At 35.6% G+C, this 25,048-nt stretch overlaps 1 pseudogene; it reads left to right on the forward strand.

Annotated features, from left to right (window-relative positions):
* Positions 1-896: 896 nt before the first annotated feature.
* LOC116870320 overlaps positions 897-25,048 on the forward strand; it is a 32,792-nt pseudogene continuing 8,640 nt past the window's right edge.

Here is a 25,048-nt window from a genome sequence, read left to right on the forward strand (position 1 = left end):
ATCCTCCTAAAGTCTAAGTGGAGGCAGGAGAGCAGAAAGCTGAGGGATGAGCATGAGCAAGTACCAAAGAGTTGATAGCGACATGTGGAGGCAGCAATTTTCTTGGCATCTGAGGAAGAATGATGATGGGGGTGACATGAAGAGGTGAGATAAACCTAACATATGAAAACGTAGCAGTGGGAGTGGGTAACAAGTGAGTGGAAGTGACAAAGTATCCAACAACCAAAGTTGTGAGGAGGAATTGAGCAAATACCGTAACTAAATTGAGAGTACCAAAAACCAGGTTCTTCTATGCCAGAGAAGGATTACAAATATGGCATGTTCGCATACTGGAAAAAATTCTGAGACACTGCACTGGAATTTATAGTATCAGTATGAAATTCAGGTTATTAATCATAAATAAATATATCGATAGAGAAATAGATATAGATATGTATATATGTATACATTTATTTCCTAAATCTCTCCTTGCTAAGAGAAGCACAAGTGTTTCTAAATGACTTTTTTTTTAATTGCAAGAGTCTACTGCTTATGAGAGAAATGCCTGATTCCATGGCTGAGTTAGGAAAAATACAAGATGAGCCTGCACAATTTTATACAAACAAAAAAAGTGCCAAAAAAATTATGGCCGTAAGACAAAAGGATGAAGAAAGGGTTCAAGTGCTAAAATAAAACAATTTCAGCATCAAAATTAATAATGATAGTAACAAAATTCAACTCATTGATTAAAACAAGAATCCATGAGTCTATACAGATACAATTTTTTTTTTTTAAGTTTCAAGAAAAGGGAAAGGATCTCCTTATAGAAGAAAGAAAACTAATAGCTACAAAGGAAATGGTGGAAATACAAATTCACGATTAGACAAGATGCATGGTGGTTGTTGATTCACACAAGAATGGTCAATGGATGTTTAGGCTGGTGGGTGAAGTTTTATGAAGAGCAGAATATTGGCCAGGGTTCTGAGTATCTTTCGGTAAAATACTTCACAACGACAAATTGGAAAGTGCCTTTCCAGTGGAATTTTTCGCATACACGAAATTGACTTTATGATCAGGTCACCATCACCGTTAGCAGGAGAGGTCCACAGTGTGTGCCTCCTGGTGCAATGCACTGAGACTAACACATCACCAGTCCTGTCGGATTCCTGCAAACCATACATGGCTTAAATTTGATCATGAGGAAAACATCAAACAAATTCCTTTTATAAATAAAAACTGTCAAGGTTTTGAAAGAAGAGGGCAACTGGAAAGAGTTCCACATTAAGAACACTGGAATGGAATAACAAATAAACACTACACATGATCCTGGATTGGACCTAGGACCAGAAAGGAAAAAGAAACATTGTCTACACGGATGTCAACAGAAACAGATAGAGAAAATGTGGATGAGGTCTGTGAATTGAATGGTGGTGTCATATCAAGCTTGATCATCTGATCTGAAGACAGTGCGACTACCTGTCCTAATACGCCCAGGACTATATAGATATTACGGAAGTGCATCTTTATAGGAAGCTTCTCCCCAGCCACAAAAAGTCTCTGAAAAAGTCCACGTGCTCTTTAGGATAGGTGTAGAAGGTTGGAGGGGATTACAAAACCCAGGCCATGAGCCCAAAAATGGAGGAAGAAAACAACACTGTGTCACAACATAGATTACCCACAGCTGCTGGTGTTGCTTTCATACTTTGCCACTGATAATGAGAATGTTCTGTGAGTCTTGATTCTGAAGTACCCATTGTTGTTACACTCTGAATGATGTGACAAGTGTGCCATGTATGTGAGTTGTAATTATGATGTCAACAGTTCAGCTTTGACATTTCCTGTGGAATAACTGTTGCAGTTTGTATCCAGATAGCTTTAGTTTGGTTTTCATCATTGAGTCTTAGGATTATTTTTCTAAGTGTTCCAGTAAGGAAAATGAAAATGATTACAGTATTTGTGCCAGAATGACACAAATACTGATGAAAAAGAAGACTAACCTATTGTGTTATTTTAAGATTGACACACACAAATGGAGTAGGGAGGTGAATAAGGAAAGGAAAGACTACAATACAATATGTAGAAAATATTTTGGGACTGGGGATAGTAGAGAAAGATCTGTGAAAGCAAATATGAAGAATGAATTTAATGAGTATATGATAAGTAACATGTTTTTCTAAATCAATCAAAAGTTTTCATCTCCCAAAAGAACATGATGTCTTAACTGGAAAAAGGAGCACTGAAATAATTTGGGCGTACCACTGGACACATTATTGTATTGTTCCTTTAAGTGATCTGTGAAACTGAGCACATTTACATCCCCTGTACCAGAAGTTGCAACTAAACTGACATGTGGGTGAACAAAAGGAGAGATTTTGATGAGAGATGCATTAGACCTCTACAGTGAAGAGCTGATTCTCTAAGATCATGCCAAGGATCACACTTTCTATCAAGTGATGCATCGAATGATAGCAACAGCAAAAAATATAAAGGTCCTGAGCTCTTAAGTATTTTGATTTTAAATAGAAATTTCAAATCATAGTCTCAAATTCTATAAGGATTTTGAGAAAACATTAAACAAACAATTGTTAGTGTCATACCCACATAAAAATTGGGTTTTGTTCAGGCACCTGGATGGCTCAGTTGGTTGGGTGTCTGCCTTTGGCTTAGGTCCTGGGATCAAGTCCAGAATCAGGCTCCCTGTTCAGCAGGGTATCTGCTTCTCCCTCTGTCTCCCTCTCACTCTCTCTCAAAAAAACAAATATAATCTTTTTTAAAATTAGGTTTTGTTCATGTACTTGTATATTCAGCAGACAATGCAAATGTACATTTTGGCAAATTCTATTCAGCCTATAACCTTCTTACCAAAGAGAATGTATTTCCTTCTAAATGTTTTGTATACCTTGTAGTTAATGCTGCTAAAATACATGTGATTTTCCTGCTTGTGTTACTGAAGATTTTACAATTTGGGGGGGTCACTTTCAATTTCCTCAAAACATGTGAAAGCACTTAATGGGACTTTTGACTTTATAGACATTGAAGGAGATAATCTCCTCAGACATGTGCCTACAAGATGGCTATGACTGTTGACAGAAATATTTTTTTTAAGTTAAAACGTTGACCTGATGAACCATCATATTTTCAAGATGTTCAACAGTAAGAATGTCCTTCTCTAATTTATTTTTTTCATTCAGGTGCAAACGATACATAACATTACATTAGTTTCAGGTGAACAACATGATTCGACACTGGTACACATTGCAAAATGATCACCACAGGAAGTATCATTACTATCTCTCACCATACATAGTTATAATTTTCTTCTTGTGACGAGAAATTTTAAATTTTACTCTCAGCCACATTCAAATGCATGCAATGCAACTGCCCATCTCTAATTTAGAAATACATTGTGGATGAGAATTATTAAAAGGATTACAGTCAAAAATATGTTTAGTTTCTCAAAAATGTTGGTATTATTTGAAAAGATCATAAGGAGGCTAGAAAATGATGAACTGATGGAATATTAAGTTATTCAATGTTATGTGTAGGTTATGACAAAACTATATATAGCAAAGAACATTCACTTTTTGGAAATAAGATTGTTTCAGGACACAAAAAAGTCACCAAACAGTGCAGCCAACTTAAATAATTTCTCAATTTCTTCACTAAAAAATATAATTTATTTGAAACCCACCTTTAATTTCACAAGTGCAAATTAGTGCTGTGCTTAAAAGCCATTTTTTCCTGAGAAAGAAGTTTACCTTATGTGCTTCAGTGTAGAAATGGATAGTCCATATGATGGATTTATGGAGGCAAAGGACCTGAGAGAAAAACAACTGGTCCACCAGAACAAACCTGAGATGTGCAGATTGGATATTTTTTGGAGAACTAATTCCTACAAGCCTAAAAATCTGCTGTCACTAGTAGCGAACTTCTATTACTCCTACCTCACCCCATATACAAAAATTATTACAAGAGCTATCAAAGATCTAAATATAAAAGCTAAAACTATAAAAAATAAAACTATGAGAGAAAAAATAATAGTATATATTCATGATCTTGAATTTGGCAATGGACCTAGATACGACACCAAAAGCACAAGAATCAAATAGAAAAACAGATAAATTTGACTTCATAAATTTTAAATTTTGTGCATCAAAGGATATTATCAAGAAAGTAAAAAGAAAACTCATAAGGATGGAACATTTGCAAATTATATACCTGATAAGGTCTAGTATCCAGAATATATGTCTTCCTTTACTGAAAAATGTAACATTGTATATATTCAAGATATACAGTGTATTGCTTTGATATATTTATATATTGTAATATGATTACTAATATGTAATATGTAATTGATATAATATGTAATATGATTACTAGTATGTAATATGATTGCTAATGTAGCAGTATTTATCAGAGTCTGTATTTGTTACACTATGCATTATATCTCTATGGCTTATTTACTACTTGTTACAAGTTTGTACTTTTAAACACCATAATGTTTATACCCTACCCCATCCCCTATAACTACCATTTTATCATTTTTATAAATTCACTTTTTTAGGTTGCACACATAAATTATATCATACAGTACTTGGCTTTCACTGTCTGAATTATTTCATTTAGCATAATGTGTTAACGGTCCAGTCATGTTATTGAAAATGGAATGATATTCTCCTTTCCTGTAGCTGAATAATATTTCATTGTGTATATGTACCACATTTTTTTTTTTTTTATTAAATCCACTCATCCATCTATGGGCATTTGGGTAATTTCCATATTTTGACTATTGTGGATAATGCTGTGACAAACATAGGAATGCAGACATCTCCTCGAAATTCCGTGTTCATTTCTTTTGGATATATACCAAGACGTGGAATTGCTGGATCATATGCTAAATCTATTTTTAAGTTTTTGAGGAACCACCACCAATTGTTTAGAAAACACCAGTTGTTTGCTACAGTGCTTGGAGCAATTCACATTCCCACTAACAATGTGTAAAACTTTCCTTCTCACCACATCCTTACCAACAACTATTGCCTCTTATCTTCTTGATGACAGCCCTATAAATAAATCTATAACTGAACAACAGAAAGACAAATAATCTGATCTAGAAATGAGCAAAGGATCTGAATAGACATTTTTCCAAAGACAGTTACAAAAATGCCCCAAAAGTACATGAAAAGATGTGTAAAACCCTAGTCATTAGGAAGGTACAAATCAAAATGACAATGAGATACCAACTTCACACCCACTGTAGTTGTAATAACAATAATAACAATACAAATAACAACACTGAAAATAACAAGTGACAGTGGACACTGTACATTCTGGTAGAAATGTAAAATGCTTCAGCTAATATGGAAAACAGTTTAGTGGCTCCTCAAAAGTTAAACATGGAATTACCATATGATCTAGCAAATACACTCCTAGATATACGTGGCAAAAAGTTAAAAATAGGTATTCAAACAAAAAGAAGTACCTAAATCTATACAGGAGTACTATTCACAATAAACCAAAAGTGGAAATCATCCATATCCATTAACAGATGAATAGATAAACAGAATTTGGCACATATCTACAATGGAATATTATTCGATCATAAAAAAATGAATGAAACACAGACACCTACTACAATATAGATGAGCCCTGAAACATTTTGTTAAGTAAAAGAAATCAGACAGAAAGGTCAGATATTATATAACTTCATTGATATGATATATCCCTGAATAGGTAAATCCATAGGGACAAAAAGCCTCTGTTTTCAGTGATCGTGAGGGCCTGGGGGAAGAAGAAATGATGAAGGACTGCTTCATGGGGCAGAGTTTCCTTTTGAGGTGTTGAAAATATTTTGGAACCAGAGAGAGATGACGATTGTATAGCCTTACAAATATACACTTTAAAATAGTTAACAAATGTTGTTGTTCTTTTACGTTATGGGAGTTGTATCTCAATAAACGTCTTTTAAAAAATTAACATCTTATTAAAAACATCGAAGTATTTCACACTAAAAAGATTTTGTTGAGATATTTAGGCTGACGTAGTCACATTCAATTGATACTGGGAATGCATGTAATATGCACTTGACAAAAGCAGATCTGCAAGTCAAAGTGAATGTTCTGTTTGATGGTATTGTTTTACCACTATGTCAAAAGAAGAAAGAAAAGAAAAGAGGATAAAATACCTTTGAAAAGCTATGAAGGCTATGAAGGCTGTGGGCAGTTCAGAAGTTTAATATTTAAAAAAAGAATAAAAGTATCCTACTGTATCATGGGGAGGAAACACATCATTGTTACTTTTGTTAAGAATCAATAATACCTATTTAATTAGTCTTACTGTTTTAACAGTCTCCTTTTAAAAATCCTTTAATCTGGGGTGCCTAGGTGGCTCAGTGGGTTAAAACCTCTGCCTTCAGCTCAGGTCATGATCCCGGGGTCCTGGAATCGAGCCCCGCATCAGGCTCTCTGCTCAGCGGGGGGCCTGCTTCCTCCTCTCTCTCCCTGCCTCTCTGACTACTTGTGATCTCTGTCTGCCAAATAAATAAATAAAATCTTTAAAAATAAATAAATAAATAAATAAAAATAAAAATGATTTAATCCATTTATTTTAAGAATATATAATAATATAGCCTATCAAATATAAACACCAAATAAATAAGTTTTTAAAGCAGGTTAAATAAATTTCCATTTGACAGGAAAGAAAAAAACACTATAAAATATTGTTATATTTTTCACATATGTTATTTTAATTAGCAGTATTAATTAGTACTAGTTGAGACTGTTAGCTAGCCCTATTTAAATAATAGCATTGATGTAAGAGAAAAGACAGAATAATATATGTATTTTTGAATAAACACTTTTTCCATATGTTTATGTTAAAGTAACACACATATTTAAAAGTAACATATATAAATATTATATATTAATAATATATAAATATAGAATATAGAAAAAATATAATACATAATAATAAATAATATATTGTTATATATAATATAAATAATTATAAATAATATAAATATTATCTATTAAATAAATATATAATATTTATTATATATTATATAATAGGTATAAATATAAATAATATACATATTATAAAGTATCATATATACACATATGTGTGGGAGGCTGCAATAAGGCTTGAGACGAGGACCAAACCAGGCCCTGACTTATGCCTCCTTTAAAGTCCGAATAACCTAACCTAAGGTTTAGGATGGGAAAAGTTGAGTGGCACCGAGAAAGCGTCTGTGCTATGTGTTGTGCACTCGCCTACGTGACTTCCCACACACTTGCTAAACAAATGAGAACAATTCGGTTGGGGTCATAAGTTCGTGGCTGGTCCTTGCTGCCCTAGTACAGCCCATAAATTACTTTCAGGTTTGCTGTATCAATACAGAACAATTGTACTGGCATCAGCCATTTGGCGTCACGAGGTCTGCTTGTAGTCAAATGTGAAACTTATTATGGGAACTTGTGGTTGTTTAACTAGACACAGATGTATTCCTTCTCCTATTGTAATATCACTATATATATGGCCTTAATGCTTTGAATAAACTTAGTATTGTTGGACATCCTCCTCAGTGCTCCTCCTGCTCCCATCTCTCTGCTTCTCGATTCTTTTCTTCATCCTCTTACCCTCACATTCCTGGTCAATTTGTCGTGCCGGCCACGACACATATGTTACACATATATAATATATATATGTATGTGTGTTTGTGCATATATATATATATATATATATATAGTACTGGTGTTGTATGTCTGTGTCCTCAGTCGGCCTTCTAAAAAGTTAGCTATCCTAGGGCGCATGGGTGGCTGTCAGTTAAGTGCCTGCCTTAGGCTCAGATCATGATCCCTGCTCCCAGAGTCCAGGGATGGAGCTCCACATTCAGCTCCCCGCTCAACACGGCATCTGCTTCTCCCTCTCCCTCTGCCCTGAAACCCACCCCCCACTGCTCCTCCTCTCTTTCTCTCTCTTTCACTTGCTCAGTTTCTCTCACTCAAATAAATAAATAAATAAATAAATAAATAAATAAATAAAATCTTTAAAAAAAAATAAGGAATAAAAATTAAAAGTTGGCTATCCTATTCAGAGGGTTACATGGAAATAATGAAAAAAATATCTCCTTACCTTGGGGGAAATTCACACGAGTATTTAGAGTAAAGAAACATTATGTGTATAACTTGCTTTCAAGTGGTTGAGAGACTAATGATAATGGGTGGATACAGATGTAGATATAGATGTAAGTTTATATGTAGGTGTAGATATACATCTAGTTACAAACATAGGTATAAACCCATCTGATTGAACACTTTTTGTGTGTCATTTATGCCTCAATGAAAAAATAAATTTAAAAAATCATCCTGATGTCATCTTGCTTGTTAGACATTATGTACTAATGAAATTATTTCAATTCTATGTTCTTTGCATTCTTTCATAAGCAAACATACATCCAAAGCTCTTTGAATTATAATCATTAGAAATAAATTATCTTACACTGTTTCTTAAAAACCTTTGGTTAAAAAACAAAAACAAAAACAAAAACAAAAAACAAAAACAAAAACAAAAAAACCTACACCATTAGCTACTCTAGTACCAAAGAGACTTATATAAGCACATGCAGATTTAGCATCCCTACCGAGCCTGGCACAGTGCTGCTGGCCAGGAAACAGCTCTTGAACTGCAGGTGGAGAAGAGTTCAAGGTGCAGAGAGATTCTCAGAAGACGACCAGAGCTGGAAGGCTTCCCTACTGTGTGCCATGAGGCAAGTCCCTTCTGAGCTACCATTTATTCTCCATAAACCAGCAGAATCCAGAATCTCTGACCCTGTCCGGCATTACAGAGTGACTTCTTTAATTCCATGAATAAGCAACACAGATACGATTATCTGACTCAGTGAGAGATGGGCTTAAGTTAAAACCGAAGTAAAAGGGCAACATCTTCTCTAAGATTTACATTGCCATAGTCTGACATATGCACAAAAGGACTGAGTGTGTGAAGGGAGAAACTACAGATGTTTGGATGTTCACATTGGCTTATTATCAAGATGCTGAGCCTGACTGCTTTGAAGTGAAGAGCAAATGGAAAATCCCTGGAGGATGAATCTTCCCCTGAGATTTCTCAAATGTACTGGGTTCTGGCAGGACCACTCAGCCTTCCAGAGCATTCTTTTACAATGAAAACAACTGCCCACATTTTGAAGTGAAATTCTGAATCTTTTTTTTGTTTTGTTTTAATCTTTGAAACAGCTCCACATATTTTAGTTTAAATGCCCTTTAATAAAACTCGTCATGTCCTTAATTTTTCCTTAAAATGTTATAGTTAAAATGACAGCTACAGAGGGAGTTACATATAGATACAAGATTTTCTTAGAGGAAATATGTACTTATTTCAAAACATTTTTGTTATCCTTACTTTTATTTATATATTCATGAAGAATATATAACTTTAAAAACATGTAATTGGACAATTAAGGCGTATTTCAACTTATTTCTCATTTTCATTAGAACATAATTCAACCACCAGTTAAATCTATTTCCAGCATTTAGTCAACTTTGTAAAACTGATTTGATTGACTCATAACGTAATTCCACTTGAATTCGGTCATAGGAATGGGAAAAGATAAATGTAAAACTACTCTGATATTCGTGTTAGATATTTTAACAAATTTATATTTATTTTCATTCAAATATGGCTAATAATTCAACATGTTCTCCAAGTAGGTGCAAAATCTCCCCCAAGTTAGGAGTATCAAGAGGCAGAGGAGATATAGAAAGAATTTATCTCAAGAAGCTTTGTATATACATATTTTATCAATTATGTCCCATAGAAGAATACTTAATTCTCTAAGACATTTATAGGCATTCAGAAAACAAAATCATTTTGTGGTCAACCTTAACAAGTATGGCATCTTAGATTCCCTTCCTGGAAATTCACAGCACCTATCTGCATTTTAAAGCCCTAAGAAGTCCCTGAATGAAATAAACCAGTATCAAAAATGACGTGGGTCAGCTTTTTAAGTTTATCTGACTTTGTTCTGCCTGCCAGTCTCACCTGGGAATTCCTGTATTCAAAACCCAGCTTTGGTCTCCTCTATCTTGAACATCATAGGTGGTCCTGGGTTGCCCAGAATTTTTTGACAGACCCTTAGAGTCTAAGACTTTAAATTCTATAGTGTTTCCTTTAAAAAGGTCTAAAAATTATTTAATTAGTAGAATAAATCATCATTGATGTCCTCCAGCCTTTAAAACGATTCTTAGTCTATTCCCTACTCAATCTTCCGTTGAAAAACTGGCAGGGCTATCTTAAAATTTAATTAACTCCTAATATCAAATAATCACAGTTGAGGGGAGAGGAGATTCTTTTTTATTTTTTTCTTACAGAGAGAGAGAGAGAGAAATGTATAAATACATAATGGGGGGGGCAGAGAAAGGGGAAGAGAGAGAATCTTAAGTAGTCTCCACGCCCAGCGCAGAGCCCCATGCAGGGCTCCATCTCACAACCCTGAGATCATGACCTAAGCCCAAATCCAGAGTCCAATGCTAAACCTGCTGAGCCACGCAGGCACCCTAGAGAGCAGATTCTTAAAATCTGAGAACTCATATGGAGCACAGACACATTCTGGCATTGACATCAGGTTCAGTCTGATGGATGCTCTTCTAGCATTGAATTTAATTTTTTTCCCTTCCCCCGCTTGTTTTCATGTAAAATATAAGTACATTCATGGAAATGTTTCAAGCAGAACAAAGTCCAGTTATATCTCATTTGCATTTCTCTGCTTGCCCATAAGCAACACATAGACTTTAATCATTCACTGTGTCATTTTTGTTCCTTTGTGTTTTTGTTTCTTGCCGTAGTGTACATTTTGAGTGATCAGGTCAGTATTAAAAAAGAAACGAAACTTCAGTGTGTCAAGGATGGAGTGTAAGAACAAAGATGGAAGTAAGGTTCTCTGCTTGTCTCTCAGGATCCAGTGACATGTTTTCCCACTCAATACTCAACAGTCCTATGAGGTAGGTATTATGATACCTATGCTGAAGATGAGAATTCAAGCTCAAGGATATTTTCTTTCTTCCAAAAAGAAGATTAATGATTATGTCCTCTGAATTTCCCCCCAAATATCCATAGGCTACATGACAGTTTGGTGACATATAATATTGGGATATTTAAGTAATATATACTAATAAAATAATCACTTAGAGGTAGCTCATTTGGTTAGTTTTTGTTTTGTTTTTTTTTTATAATTCTGACCCTTGCTCTTGTCCTTTGATATTACATGTATATTAGATTTCAAATCTGAAATAGCATTTTAATCATGATTTTCATAAGATTTCCTTATTTCTTTTTCAGGGCTGATCAATAATTTTGGTAATGACTACCTAGATTTTCATAGAGGAAATTCTGATAATTTCCTCTAACTGTTCTATTCTTTTAAGCAAAGTACTATCACTCAAAAAGGAAACAAAATAGTCCCAGACATTCATGCTCTGTGCACAGTGATAAATGATCTAGCGCTGAGCAGTGCTGGGTATGAGATAAGTTATTTTCAGACGGTTCTTACCAGTCACCCAACTGACTTGATCGATACCATTCAGTATGATACAGTACAATCCCAGCTGGAAACACACAAACAAATAAATGGTTGTTGAAATCAAAGCCTGCCAAATTCTTGCCAGCCAGTTAATTGTATTTAAATGCTCAACGCTTAAACACTCACACAGATTTACAGGCTTACAGAATTAAAAGTAAGCTCTCTAGTTCTAAATTCATTGATCAAGGAAGGCACTACGGAAAGTAAATTACCACTAACCCCATCAATAAACTCAAGTTCCAGATACCCTATGCTATATGTCAAAATGATATCAAAATTAATAGTAATGATAGCAATTTAACAAATGTTTTGCTGTGGTCTTTAAAGGATTATTTCAATAAAGCTCCAACTTCTTTTAATGGGTTAGAATTGGTGCATTTCTTGGCTAAAATTTTAGCAATCTGCTCTTCCATTTAGCAAAATAAGTAATTTAAAACTAATTGTGGACTGCATTTTGAGCAAAAGAAGTAAACAAAAATTTTCCACTTGTCTGAAAGGTTTTTACTTGAAAAAGACCAATGAATGAAATGCATTGACTCTCCATATAGACTACAAATACGATACGTCTCTCTTCCGAAAAATGAAGAATGCAAATGAATAGAAGCTGGCTTTACAAAGGACGGGAATAAGTGTTCCAATACCTCATAAATTTCTTATTTTTCAGCACATGTAACCAGATTTTATGCTATCTGAAAGTTATTCAGACTTTGGTAATACATCAGTAAGAGCCATTAGTTATTTAGAGGTAATTACCTGATAGAGACTGATAAATCTTTACACACAGTGAAAAAACTTTGAACGACATAAAGGAATGCCTGTGAGGGAGCTCTTGCTAACCCCATTTTACAGATTATGGAAATTAGATTTTAAATGCTTAGTAAATTGCCCACAATAATATGGTTGAAGAATGACTGGTCCAAGGATAATCCGATATAGCCACTGTGTGGAACCACTGCACTCTACTGCCTTTCTGATTCTCCTAATTACGAAGCATAAATCATCTGCATAACTGGCAGTCCTTTTTCTCCTGCTGCTGTATCATATAGACTCAGTGTTCTAAAGAAACAGTGTGAGTACAGCTGTATGAGAGGCAAGATGCTTTAGAAATACCCAGCCACCTGGAAAGCCATAACAAATATGACTTGGTAATCAGCTCTTTCCCAGAGCTGTGATGTCTCACATGTCAAAAGTGGTAAGCACTTCCCAGAGCTCTGACAAAATTACACCCAAATGAAATTTCTTCCTCACCAGGGAAACTCCAGAACAATGAGTTACACTGGTATAGCATTTATAAGCCACAATCCTGAATGCATAGGGATTTTTTCTCTCTCTCTAAACACCCATCGAAAAACAAATCCATAGGTTTGCCTAAGGAGAGTGATGCAAATGCAAGCCTTGCAGCAAATACTATGGTCACAATAGTAATTATAGGGGGGAAAAAATCAACCTGATACTTTGACCCAAGAAATCAGACACTAGACTAACTTCAATCTTAGGATGGAAACTTTGGTGCAGGTTTATACGTCTGTGCAGATATGACTTTCCTTAGCTCGCTTTTGAAACCCTCTGCCACTGTGTTGAGTAGAGACTTCTCCAGGGAGTGGAGAAATCACTTCGAAGCTCTCCCTCCCCCTGGTATGTCACTTCTCTGCATGGCTTTTAGACATGCACCAAAGTATTGCAGATGCCAGCTATGCCCAAGGCTGCGGGATGTTGATCAGCAATTCTTTCCTCCACTAAAGAATAAACCTGAATTGAGCAGAGACTCGAGGAGGGAAAGAGGAAAATGTCCATTCTCTGTCAAGGTTTCAGCTGTAGTCAGGCTTCAATAGCAAAAACGTGGTAAAATCAAGCTAAAGAGTAGAATATATGTCGCTTTCACCCTGAGCTTAATTTAGTCATCTGGCTCAGCAAATAATAGACATCTTAGAATGCAGATATCTGGCACTATGGGGCATATGAACAATGGTTCAATTAACTAGATTTGATCATGCAATTCCTTTTCTTAAAGTATGTTTCTAGGGGCACCTGGATGGCTCAGTCGGTTAAGTTCTGCCTTTGGCTCAGGTGATGATCCCAGCCCCATGTGGAGCTCCCTGCTCCGTGAAGAACCTGCTTCTCCCTCTCCCTCTGCCCCTCTGCCTGCTCATGCTCACTCTCTTGCTCTCGCTCTGTCTCTCTCAAATAAATAAAATCTTTAAAAAAATAAGATACAATATACATGGAAGTTCAGCTTCCTCAGCATGTAATTCCAAATCCCTTATGATCCAAAATATTTTTATCAGACTAACACTGTGTTCTTTCCAGTTTCTCTGCAACGCATGTTCTCCTCCCACACTAATCCTCTACTTCTCAAACCATGTAGATCACTTTTTATTTCCTCTTTAAAACTTTTGCACATCACCACCTCCTCCACTCCCTCTCCATTTATTTCTTATTGAAGTGTAACTGGCATATAACATTATAGGAGTCTCAGATATGTAACATAATGATTTCACATTTGTACACATTGTGAAGTGATCGCCACAATAAGTCTAGTCACCATCTGTCACCACACAAAGTTACAAAAAATAATTTTCTAGTAATGGAAAGTTTTAACATTTACTTTCTTGAATCTTTCAAGTTTGCTCCACAATACTATTGACGATAACAACCACGTCATACATTACATCTCCATGACTCATTTATTTTATAACTGGAAGTTTGTATTCCTTGATCCCTTCACCAATTTGCCTACTTCCCAGCCCCCCTCCTTTCTGGCAACCCCCAATCTGTTCTCTGTATCTACACTTTTGTAAGTGAAATCATATAGTAGCTGTCATTCTCCCTCTGACTTATTTCACTTATCATGCTGCCTTCAAGATCTATCCACAATATCACAGATCTCAAGATTTCATTCTTTTTTTATGGCTGAGTAGTATTCAAATACAAACACACAAACACACACTACATCTTATTTACCCATTCATCCATGGATGAACGGACACGGGTTGTTCCCATATCTTGGCTATTGTAAATAATGCTGCAACGAACACTGGAGTACATATATCTTTTCAAATTAGCATTTGCACTTTCTTTAGGTAAATACCCAGGACTGGAATGCTGAATCATATGGCAGTTTAACTCTCAATTTTTTGAAGAAGTTCCTTACTGTCTTCCATAGTGGCTGCATCAGCTTACATTCCCACCAATAGTGTGTAAGGATCCACTTTTCTCCACATCCTCACCAACACTTATTATTAATTTACAACAAAGGAAGTAAGTATATACAATGGGGGAAAGAACAGTCCTTTTAATAAATGGCATTGGGAAAGCAGGACAGCTACATGCAAAAGAATGTAACTTGACAACAGCCTTACACTATACACAAAAATTAACTCAGAATAGATTAAAGACTTGAATGTAAGGCCAGAAACAAAAAACTCCTAGAAGAAAACATACGTGATACGCTCCTTGAAAATAGTCTTGACAATGATTTTTTTAAAAATCTGATTCTAAAGGCAATGGCAACAAGCAAAAACAAGCAAATTTATCAAATTAAAATCTTTTGCACAATGAAGAAAACTATCAACAAAACAGAAAGGTGGGGTGCCTGGGTGGCTGAATTGTAATCATCTGCCTTCGGCTCAGGTCATGATCCCAGGGTCATGGGATCAAGTCCCACACCAGGCTCCCTGCTCAGCGGGGAGTCTGCTTCTCCCTCTCCCTCTGCCTGCCATTCTCTCTGCCTGTGCTCTCTCTGTCTCAAATAAATAAATAAAATCTTTTTAAAAATGTCTTTAAAAATTAAAAAGAAAAGCTAGTGAATGGGAGAAGATACTTGTAAATCTTCTATATGATAGGAGGTTAATATCCAAAATATGAAAAGAACTCATGCAACTCAATTACAACAACAACAACCATAAAATCCGATTAAAAATGAATAGAGGAGGGCCACCTTGGTGGCTCAGTCAGTTAGCCTCTGACTCTTGGTTTCAGCTCAAGTCATGATCTCCGGGACTTGAGATGCAGTCCCGTATCAAGTCCCCTGTCGAACCTGGCCTTGGACTCTGTGCTCAGTGAGGAGTCTTTTTCTCTCCCTCTCACATTTGTGTATGCTCTCTCTATTTCTCTCTCTCTCTAAAATAAATAATTTTTTTATAAAATGGATAGAGCCTCTGAACAGAATGTTTCTGAAGAAGACATAAAAATGGCCAAGAGATACATGAAAAGATGCTCAACATCACTCATCATCAGGGAAATGCAAATCAAAACTATAAATGAGATATCACCTCACACCTGTCAGAATGACTAAAATCACTCCCTCTCCATTTTGAAATCAACGGCTCCCTTCGCCTTTTGTGTGGTCCCTAGCACTGTGGCCCTATCTAATTGGTTCTGTTATTCTTGGTTCCATTTGTTCTAGGACAGTACCAGGGCCTTATTCAATCCTGTGTTCCAGTGTTTGCCAAGGGAAATAATGAGTAAATATGACTTTTAAGACTATATATCTATTATATTACATAATACATGAACCATAACAGAGACCTAATAAATATTTTTGGAATGAATGAATAAATCACTGATATTTACTAACTGTGAACTTGGTAAATTGAAGTAACATCTTTCTTTTATGCCATAATTATTAGAATACAAATCAAAAATAAATATATATATTTGGTTTCTGCTCACTCCTTTTACTTGGACCTCTTGATCCTGCCCAAGTGAGAAGACCTTCCCCATTCCTAAGAAATGAGTAGGATGCCTTTAACTTAAGTGCACTTTTCCTCTTCCTGGGGTTCTAGAGGCATGGCATTGGAGGTGGAATGAGACTTTTCTTCCTCATTAAAATGACACATTCCACAGCAATGAGAAATAAATATTCAAATGTAAACAATAAAGAAAGATACTGACTATAATTAACTGTAAAATTACTAGGCAAGAAGAAAAGAATAAATTTCAAGGGCATATAACTTTTAAAAAGTGTCTTCTCAAAATATTTGCAAAATGTGTATATAAAAACACACGTAAGGGGCGCCTAGGTGGCTCAGTGGGTTAAAACTCTGCCTTCAGCTCAGGTCATGATCCCAGGGTTCTGGGATTGAGTCCGACATCGGGCTCTCTGCTCGGCAGGGAGCCTGCTTCCTCCTCTCTCTCTGCCTGCCTCTCTGCCTACTTGTAATCTGTCTGTCTGTCAAATAAATAAATAAAATTTAAAAAAAAACAAACAAACAAACAAAAAAACACACATAACTAAGTCCTCCATAAAATACCACTATACTAAACTTGGCTTAGTGATTGATCAAGATGTCTAGATTTCTTTCTCATTTAAGGGGTACAGTGGGACACCTAGGTGGCTCAGTCAGTTAAGAATCTGCCTTTGGCTGAAGTAATAATCTTGGGGTCCTGGGATCCAGCCCCGCCTCTGGCTTTCTGCTCAGTGGGGAGTCTGCTTCTTTCTCTCCCTCTACTCCTCCCTGCTGCTTTTGCACTCTCTCTCTCTCCCCTCTCCTCTCAAAAAATTAAATAAATAAATAAAATCTTTAAAAAAATAAATGTTATAGGGAAAGCTGTAGGGGATAAGTAAATCACCGTTGACAAAATATTGATAATTTTTTTCTAACTCATGGGGAGGTCTATTGTATTATGTTCTGTGTATGGGGTAGTCTTACAAGAAAATATAAACAGAGTATATTCTCACTATATATAGGTTAATGCCTTTCTTATCTTTCCTAATGATTTTGCATTCCTATTTATTTTTGTCATTCTTTAAGTTTTTTTTTATTTTAAAGAGTCATAACAGGGGCACCCGGGTGGCTCAGTGGGTTAAGCCTGTGCCTTCGGCTCAGGTCATAATCTCAGGCTCCTGGGATCAAGCCACACATCGGGCTCTCTGCTCAGCAGGAAACCTGCTTCCCCCTCTCTCTCTGCCTGCCTCTCTGCCTACTTATGATCTCTGTCAAATAGATAAATAAAATCTTTAAAAAAAAAAGATTCATAACATACTTCTAGAAATTAAGTTGTGTTCAACTATTTTATTTGAAATAATATAAAAGTATTAGTAGATTATAAATAACAAAATGCCTAACAAAATGCCTAGAACTTTGTAGTTGATAAATATCTGATATATAATTTTATTAATAACTGCAATAATTGTTTTAAAGGATGTTTAAAGAAGATATGAATAAGACATCATCATAATTTAAATTTTAAAGAAAGTTCTTTCAAGTTCCCAAAAGTAATGGGTATCATAAAATAAAAACTCATATTAATTTATTCCTACCATAACAAAGGTTGCATCCCAATTCCCATAGTTTGTGACAAAAATTAACTGCGGAAACCACCAAATAATCAAGGTAGTTTTATTTAATATGCAAAGAGCTGAAAGTTCTGTTTTATTATAATGGTGTTTGGATTCACCTAAAGGTTAGATCTCTTTATCACTATTTCTCAATTACTTAGGAAATAAGGAGGAAACATTCATCATGATTTACACAAACTATAGAAATTTGACAGAATATGAAAATCATAGAATAATTCAAGGCATTTATTAAAATTTATTCATAACACTAAGTTGGTTACATTAGGAAGTGGATAATTTAACTCTTATATAAGTTATGCAATTGAGTATAAAATTGCTATGTTTCTAAAACAGAAACATAACAGACATAAAGCTGATCACTTTCCTTGCTCCCTATGCATTAAAAAATATGCCTACACAAAGACAGATTTGTAATAATTCATTTTACCTATGTGATTCCAGAATAAGTTCTTTACCTGAGAGATACCTGAGTGAATAAGAGCAAGATAAACATCTTTAAAATGACCATTCAAAAAAGGAAGACTGTTAAAGACCCTCAGGGACAACTGGTCACTGGTGAAGAAGAATTTTGGTAGACTAGAAGGGCCAAACTCCTTTCCTGGAAATGAAGTAATTCTTCATACAGACCCTGCCTCAGCATTCTGGGAGTCTCACAGTTCCAGGATCTTCTGTTGCCCTCTTAGAGTTTTGCTCTCTTAGAGGTCACTGCTTCTCTATCATCTCTTGTGGCCAAAAATGCAATGGATGTTACAGAGCAGATTCCCCTTCACAGGCTGTTCATCTCACTGCCTGTCCATTTTCTGCTTGCTTGTGAATGGAAATTCGAGAGTTACTTTTAGGATTGAAAAGTCATGGGTTTTTCAACAGAGAATTATAATTTCTTCTGTAATAGAACTACCTCAGAATATATTAGGCATTTGGTCTATTTGCTTGCAGCTGATTCCATGTGCCAATAATCATATGTAAACTTTTCTTCTGAACTTGGTGATTACATTTAACTCTGTCTTATTTACTGGCTTCCTTGCATGGCATTAACGTCTGGTTCTTGGTGTAAAGAGGTAGCCAAAGATTTTTTCAGTCTTGTGAAGCCCCAGATTTCTAGATCTTTCCATATCTATCTCTGCCCATACACTCGAGAATTCTTGCCTGTGACAGATCTTCTGCTGTATATAATACTTTGTTAAGAACAGTCAGAAGAGAAATGATATATAAACATTATTTTTCTAGGGGCGCCTGGGTGGCTCAGTGGGTTAAGGCCTCTGCCTTCTGCTCAGGTCATGATCTCAGGGTCCTGGGATCGAGCCCCGCATCGGGCTCTCTGCTCTGCAGGGAGCCTGCTTCCTCCTCTCTCTGCCTCCCTCTCTGCCTACTTGTGATCATTGTCTGTCAAATAAATAAATAAAATCTTAAAAAAAAACCACATTATTTTTCTATAGAACTACTTCCCTCAAAGCTATAGGCACTGTGGAACATTTTCCATCCAGGTTACTTATATAATAGGGCAATTTTAACAAATGTTTGGCCATGGACTCACAAGGTCCTAACATGTAGCGTCAGATGCTCTACACCTGTTACCTGACCACTAACCAAAGCCACATCTCCTACATTGCACTTATTCCTGGAATCAAATATTATGTCAGGCAAGGTTCAGTAGAGGAACCATAAACTATCGCTATGTTTTTAAGCACAAAGAAGAATACAAGAGAATAGGCTCTTACAAAAGCTAATAACAAAATTTAAAAGTATGCTTTGCCTGAGCCTCTTAGTAAGACTCCATCAACAGAGCAACAGCTCAGCAGGATAGCTACTTCCTATGGGACTAGCCCTGGGTCCACCACTGGGACCACCACTGCCATAGCATCCTGGACAAGATGAAGCTAAAGACTGGTTAACTGAATCCATAAGTCAGGGAATAAGGAGTCAAATCAAGAAGCCAATGCAAACTCCACTGTTTCCTGACTCATATGAAGCTAGAAATGAATACTGGAAACAGCTTCAGAAAAATGACTACCTCCCTAGAGGATGTGCAAGAGGCTACAGGAGGGTGGCCTCTCTCTAACTTGTACTTTTCAAATCTGCATGAAAGATTTCTTTTGCACGATTTAATTCACACCAAGAACACTAACTCCAAAGGAGTGTGGAAAGCCAATTCAAAAAGATATTACCATGGCCAAACCAAGGTAATAAAGGATAGAGCTCAACTGTGTGATAATGGCTGTGGCAGACAGAATTCTGAAGATGCCTGTTCCCTAGTTATTCCATCAAATGATAATCAAGGTATTGTTGCTGAAATGGAATTTTGCAGATGTGATTAAGATTATGGTCTTTAAAAAATTATTTACTGAATATATTTGACATATAACATTATGTAAATTTAAGGTATACAACATGTTAATTTGGTATATTTATATATTATATTATGATTGCTCTTATAGCAATAATTAGCACCTCTATCATTTTACATAATTATCCTTTCTGTCTAGTGGTTGGATAATTAAGTTCTAGTTTCTTTGCATGTTTGAAGATTATAGTAAAATATTTTTGTCTATACTCATGATACTGTGGATTAGATCTCTAGGGGTTAGTTACTACTCATTGCAAGTTTTTACTTTGAACAACATCTGTTCTATCCCTCCACTGCCCATCTCCTGGTAACCACCATTTTACTCTCTGTTTTTATGAGTTCAGCTATTTTAGATTCTACCTATAAGTGGTAACATATAGCATTTGTCTTTCTCTAACTTATCTCACCTAGCATAATAGGCTCAAGGTCTATTCATGTTGTCACAAATGACAGGATATCCTCCTTTCTTTTTTTCTTTTTTTTTTAAGAAGATTTTTTTTTTAAGATTTTATTTATTTCTTTGACAGAGAAAGATCAGAAGTAGGCAGAGAGGAAGGCAGAGAGAGGAGGAAGCAGGCTCCCTGCTGAGCAGAGAGCCCGATGTGGGACTCGATCCCAGGACCCTGAGATCATGACCTGAGCTGAAGGCAGAGGCTTTAACCCACTGAGCCACCCAGGCGCCCCGAGGATATCCTCCTTTCTTATGACTGAATAAATTCTAGTGTGTGTGTGTGTGTGTGTGTGTGTGTGTGTGTGTGTATGTGTGAATCTATATGTAGAGATATAGATATATACCATATTTTCTTTATCCACTCATCCACTGATATGGGATCCAACCACTATAGAAAAACAGTATGGAGGCTCCTAAAAAAATCAAAAGTAGATCTACCATATGATCTAGCAATTTGACTTCTGAATATATACCCACTCTCCCCAAAAAAGAAAATAGGATTTCAAAGAAATAGAGGCACTCTTGCATTTATTACAGCATTATTTGCAACAGCCAAGATATGGAAGTAAGATTATGGTCCTTAAAATAGATTATCCTGAATTATTCAGGTGAACCCAGTATAATCATATAAACCCATTAAAGCAAAGAAAATTCTCTGGCTAGAGGCAGAACATATTCTCCAAAAGGAGAAGTCAAAAATATTCAAAGCATAAGGACTCAACCTGTTGGTGCAGCCTTGAAGATGGAGGAATGAAGACACTCACCAGGGAACACAGAGGCCCCTAGAAGCTGAGAAAGGACTTTAGGCCATCAACCAGCAAGGAAATAAAGACCTTAGTCTAAGACCACTGCATGGACCTGTATTCTGTGAGCAACTTGCATGAACTAGGAAGTGTCATTCCCCCAGAACTTCCTGAAAGGAATGCAACCCCGCTGACACCTTGACATTGGTCTTAGGAGACTTGAGATGGAGAAACAGCTGAGTCATTCTGTGCCTAAACTTATTTTTAAAACAAAAAACACTTTATTGAGGTCTAATTGACATGTAAGAAGCTATACACATTTAATGTATATGACTCAACATTTTGGGAATAAGTATGCACCACCCAACCATCACCATGACCATGTACCTGAAATTCTGACCACCAAATTATGCAATGACAAATTAGTGCTGTTTTAAGCTTCTAAGGGCATGTTAGATTGATATGACAGCAACAGATACTAATATAACAACATGCCATCAACACACTACACCCACACGCCCACACACACACAGTACAAAAGGTAAAGCAAGGGGAGAGAACTCAGGGAACAGATAAGTCAATTCTGCCCAGAATTCTCAAAGAAAATCTCTTAAAGGAGCTAGAATCGTGTCTACATACAGTTTAAATAAGTGTAGACGGGTAGAGAAGGGAGACATTTTATGGGTGAGAGAAATGGCCTGAGTAAGTTAGATGTGATTCAAGAGACTATGAATTAGACCCATTTTTAAGGAACAGGGGATGTCAGAGCAGATGTTGAAGGACAAAGTTGGGAAGAAAAACTGAAAACTGAAATCAGAGTGTGAAAGGGCTAAAATAAGAGCCTAGCAAATTTCAGGGAGAAAAAATTTACATAACAAAAATCACAACTAAGAAATATGAGACGTATGAGTCCATTTCTTTCTTTTTTTTTAATTTGTGTTATGTTACTCACCATATAGTACATCATTAGTTAAAATAAGGTACTACCAAAGTTTTTAATCAAGACGTTTCTGCCTATAGGCTGGTCCATCCAGTTTGCCCATGGTCTCTGCAGTTCCCTTCCAACTATGGAAATCTTCACTCCAGACAACATGCTTCTTAACTTTTCCATATACAGATTTGCTGCTGATGTTTGCCTATCTATGTCATATCGTTGCTTAGCCTTATTTATGACCATGTGTATACAATAACATAAATGAACCAAAAGGAATCAAGGGAGAAAATTCACTATGATGTGCATGCCTGCCAGGGATTAGGAGAGGAAAACCATGTTTGCTTTCATTTGCATATTGACATTTTTAACATGTGAACATTATCTTTCCCTTAACAAACTGCTTATGTATTATATAATAAGTCTCCATCACTCAAAGTTATTTCACTCAGTACCTATCAGGCAGTAGCCAGATTTTATGCAAGCATATCTGATTAATCTTTATTCTTTTAAAATCTCCAGACTCCCCCACCCCACTGTCATCAACAAATAGTTATTAGTTTCCCAATGAAGTAGTTCAATATTTTTTTTAATTTTATTTATTTTTTAATTAAACATATAACGTATTTTTATCCCCAGGGGTACAGGTCTGTGAATCGCCAGGTTTACACATTTCACAGCACTTATCATAGCACATACCCTCCCCAATGAAGTAGGTCAATATTACTAGAACACACACATACACACATTCAAAGTACATTCATTTTTGCTTGCCAGTGTAGAAAGCTGGTTCTGGATAAGCATCCGTAAACTGAGAAATACAATCCCCAAAATAAACAGACACATGCAAAGCTTTTTAGCAGGTTAGTGGTTCCCTGTGAAGCTGCCATCCTCAGATGATGTGTCCAGGTCATTTCATGCCTCCGATTGGAACAGCATTAAACAAAAATGCAAGGAAATTAGGTCTCAGTTTTGGTACATGCTAGCAACAAATTCTGTATATTTCTCTCCTTTCCTCTGACAAATGGCAGCATTTCATGCTAACAAAAAACATCAAATTTCCCATTCAAAGTTAGATCTTCAAACACTGTATCTCAAACAATTGGCTTTCTATAACTTCAAAACATTCAAATTGGTAGAATTAGCTGCACACATGTAAATATTCATCCTTAGATTTTAAAGCCAACATTTGATAATTTTAATTATTTTAATTATCATTTTAATGTCGTCTGAATAACTCAAATACCTCATATTTGGATTATGTTCATAGTTTTCTTTTGTAAAATAAAACTTTTTTAGAAGGAAATTTTCTAGTATCATATTAAGTTTTAGTACATTAAGGTACAGATCTAAAAGAATAGCCAACAACAATATTTATCCAAAATTTTAAAAAGTTGTACATATTTTAGTTTTAGTAAATGCATAAAAATATCGCCAGATATTTCTTTTCTTCTCTAGAAAATAGGTCTAGCATTTGAGAGGATTGAAGGAACCCTCAAGGGTTTCATTATAAAATATCAATTTCCCTTGCCTCTTTTAAGCTCTGAGATAAGAAAATTTGGACTGAATTTTCTAATCAATCTCTCTGTTCCCACTTGGAATCTTCCTCATCTTACCTAAAACCCTTAGCAATGTTTTAAACACAGAAAATAAAAAACAAACAAGCAAAGAAAAGGTTTTACTTTTATTTGGCATGTGCTGTCATAGAAAGTTGGTTAGTTTTCTATTCACTTTTCCCAATCCAAGAAGAATGTGCTGATATTTGAAGTTATCCTGCACAGATGACATAAATCACAGTATAAACACATATGGCTAGTTATTATCTGACAGTCCTCCCAGTTATCTTCTTTACTATACCTAAGTGAGAATCTCTAAATACTGATGTATGTTTAAAATCTGCTTAAAGAAGAAACCTATTATTTTCCTTCTAATATCTGGAAGTCAGTAACTAGGATTTCCAAAGCAAATTAACATACTGCTAGAGGGACAAACTAATACCAAATCAATGTAGCAAGAAGCAAACCTATGGAATAAATACCTAAACTACACTCTCATGTAGTAGGACTTTCATGGAAGATGGCAGAGTAGGAAAACCCAAGGCTTACTTTGTCCCATGGATATAGGTAGGTAACACACACATCAGGGCAAATAAACCAGAAGACTGGCAGAATGGACTCTCACAGCTAAATGTAGAGAGAAGGCCACATCAAAGAGAATAGGAAGGACAGAAACACGGTTGGAGCTAAATAATTCCAAAACAGAAATGAGAGAGAAGTAATAACTGACACAAAGAAATACAAAGGATGATAAAAGAATATTATACAAAATTACATACTAGCAAACTGGACAAACTAGAAGAAATAGATAAATTCCAAGAAACATATAACCTCCCAAAACTGAATCAGGAAGACATAGAAAATTTTAATAGACTGATTACCAGCAATGACATTGAATCAGTAATCAAAAAACTCCCAATGAATGAAAGTCCAGGACTAGATGGCCTTCACAGGTGAATTCTACCAAATATTTAAAGAAATGTTAATACCTATTGTCAAGCTATTCCAAAAAATAGAAGAGGAAAGAAAACTTCCAAACTCATTCTGAGAAGCCACCATTACCCTGAAACCAAAACCTGATAAAAACACCACCACCAAAAAAAAAAAAAAAAAAAAAAAAAAAAAAAAGAAAAATAAAGAAAAAAAACTCAAA

Source organism: Lontra canadensis, unplaced genomic scaffold, assembly GCF_010015895.1.
Source record: "Lontra canadensis isolate GAN:19392208 unplaced genomic scaffold, GSC_riverotter_1.0 scaffold22, whole genome shotgun sequence".
In the NCBI taxonomy this organism is placed as follows: domain Eukaryota; kingdom Metazoa; phylum Chordata; class Mammalia; order Carnivora; family Mustelidae; genus Lontra; species Lontra canadensis.